This window comes from Coenobita brevimanus, chromosome 93 (genome assembly GCF_032717465.1).
Source record: "Coenobita brevimanus isolate Jiangsu-jjx chromosome 93, ASM3271746v2, whole genome shotgun sequence".
NCBI lineage: Eukaryota > Metazoa > Arthropoda > Malacostraca > Decapoda > Coenobitidae > Coenobita > Coenobita brevimanus.
Window position 1 is genome coordinate 44634151 of NC_137046.1, and position 2958 is coordinate 44637108.

Consider the following 2958-nt stretch of genomic DNA (forward strand, 5'->3'; position numbering starts at 1 on the left):
TTCAATACTCACCGTGTTGCCTGTACTCCCTGCCCCCTCCCCCCCAGAAAAAGAAGTGACAGTAAGAAACGCTACATACACCATCTCCAATTGTTGGTGTGTGCAGTAGTTTGGTATAGGCAAAATATAGTCTTAAAATCATTTTCATGCTACGAGCCATCCATGAAATATTATTATACTTCTTTTACTCTAACTTGGCCCAAAATCGTCATGCCCCGTCGTGAATGCTGAGTTGTAACAATAGATATGTGATAGTCACGAAATGTGTGCTAGTCAAAAGAAGAAGTACGGAAAGGATGTAGTGCCGTAGTACCGTCTTATTCCGCCACTGAGCCACGTGAAATAAGATACAAATGGACGAAAATCTGGGCCAAGTTAAGGTGAAAGGCGTATAGTAGTTGCAGCCCCAGGCTTATTTGAATGTGCACCCAGGGGACTGACCACCAAAGTTGCCCTTCTTCCGCAGTCCACCATCCTCTTTTCGGGAGATAGGGAAGGTAGTGAGAGATGTTTGTATAACCAGCCCACCAGGTCATATCGGTGCCACCACGCCGTCCCTCTCCACGCAGTGCTCGAGTGTGTTAGATATGAGTGGTCTGAGGAGGGCCTTTATTAATATTACTGTATTGTTGTTTTTCTTGCCATCTTGTCACCAGGAATGCTCTTATTTGCCAAATATAAGCTGTAAGGATTGTGCAGAGTTGTTATCTTAGACTCCTGGATCGTATTTATAATGATTTTAACCAGTTATTACGATAAACAAGTCTCAGTAATAGTCAATTTTAGTCACGTATACACGAGTTTTGTTTTTGTTTTTTCTTCGCATTGACATTCACACTAATTTGACTTTGACTTTTTGGCAGCTGTTCGAGTAAAGACAAACGTACAGAGAAGCAGTCTTGTCCCCAGCTTAAGGTTGTGAGTATTTATAAATGCGTGGCCTTGTTCTTGTGTAACATCAGGCGGCGCGGGTTTTTGTGGCCGCCTCTGTGATAACAAAATCCAGATATAATGAACATTGTGCTCACGTTCTCCGGTTGTGTTGCAACTTCCCGGATGCGCTCACGTTGACACATTGTATTATATATTTTTTGAAAACTTTCTCTTCTTTAGTTTAATTGTTTAACTTTTTCACCAACAGCATAGTTTGGACTCGGAATAAACTTTCCACTGCTTTTAGCTGCCTTTCCGATCGATTTCATTCGGCTTAGGGGAGAATTGTCATAGTGAAGGAGTTAGAGAAAAAAACAAGATTATTGCTTTGTATATATATATATATATATATATATATATATATATATATATATATATATATATATATATATATATATATATATTGTGTGTGTGTGTGTGTTCAACCATAGTTGCCGCCTCTGTAACGCATTAAATTATATTTTTGATGGTATATCTGATGAGAGGATAAGGCTAAATAAGTCACCACCTCGAGTCATCGTCAGAAGGTGCTTGGCTTCGTCATGCATATGGATGTGTACCGTGAAAGGCACAAATACAACTTCACCAGACAGCCTGGCAGGCACAAAGTACCATTATTCACTCCAGTTGGCTTCAAAGGCAGCTAAGGTGGGCACTCCTCACCGTAATCAAACACTGGAGGGTTTTTTCAGCGTTAAACTCGTGGTCAGTATCTCTAGTTGGAGCTTCAGGGAAAGGAGAAAAAGGGCGAGAGTCCCAAGTGTTGTGTGGCGTTGCATTTCAGTTCCTCGGGGTGTAAACGTTTATGTTGGCAAGTCCCCGACTGGTAAACACAGAAGGCCAGAGGGCGTTGATCCTTCCCTCTCAAGCTTTTTTCGTCTCAGTACATTTCTTTGTGTCAGTTCATTTTTTTTCTTATGTTTAGTATCTTTTTCTCTTATAATCACCCTTTCCACTTGTTAGTACCTTTTCATCATGTTAGTACTGTACCTTTTTCTTATCATGTTAGCACCTGTTTATTATGTGAGCCCATTTTTTCATTGAGTAAGAAATTGCCTCCCGCACTCTCTTGTGTGTGTGTGTGTGTGTGTGTGTGTGTGTGTGTGTGTGTGTGTGTGTGTATATATATATATATATATATATATATATATATATATATATATATATATATATATATATATATATATATATATATTCGTAACAGGAACACAGGACCTATGATCTAATTTATCTTAGTGTGCCACCATTATTGAAAATTTTTAGCAGAGCAGGAATCGACATTACAAAGGGAAAATTGATAATTAGGTCACGCCAGTACAAGATTTTTTGAAACAAATGGTGTGCTGGTACTCTGAAGTAAGGTGTCCTGTATCGTACTAATTCATATCACTGTATCTTCCTCCTTTCATTGTGCGGTAGCTATACTGAAGTTACTGGAGCAGATTTTATCATTCCCATCCCAATTTCTTGCACCCATTTCTCCCTTTCCAGCATATCAGTGAAAATTCCCTTTTCATTCTATTTTCTTCAAAGAACGTTCTTTAGCCGCAGTTGACATGAAGAGCCGCACGTCTGATATGTAGACAGTTCATGATTTCAGCTGCTGATTGTTATTGTGTTTGTTTGTTTATACAGTTACCTTGGCTTGGTGACTGGGTGGTGCAGTATGCATTTACTCTTACACGTCGTTGCTGTAAGGTGTCATCCGGATTTACTTCTAGCAGTCATGTCGACTGTCAGAGAAGTTTAGTTGCATAGATGCCTAGTGAGTAAAAATTATTGGCCTGTCTTAGAAATTCTTGATTGTCCACGGCATATGCTTCACTGTGAACTGATCCTTAGTCTAGTACCTTAGCAGGTGATATATTTTTATTGTTAAGGCCGGATTGCTGTTTAGTTTTCATACTGTAAAGTTATATTTACGTGTTGTAGTGTGTGCTTGCTTGTCTTTGAGCATACGAATATAACTGATGTTAATGATTGTGCTCTAACAATAGGCAATATTAGTTACCATAGCTATTTATT

The 2958-nt window shown here is 39.0% G+C and overlaps 1 protein-coding gene across 1 annotated transcript in view; it reads left to right on the forward strand.

Moving 5' to 3' along the window:
- Positions 1–2636: 2636 nt before the first annotated feature.
- LOC145412500 (uncharacterized) overlaps positions 2637–2958 on the forward strand; it is a 27173-nt gene continuing 26851 nt past the window's right edge. The window contains exon 1 of the mRNA XM_080282387.1: positions 2637–2698. The gene's annotated coding sequence lies outside the window, so the exon portion shown is untranslated. The remainder of the gene's footprint in view (positions 2699–2958) is intronic.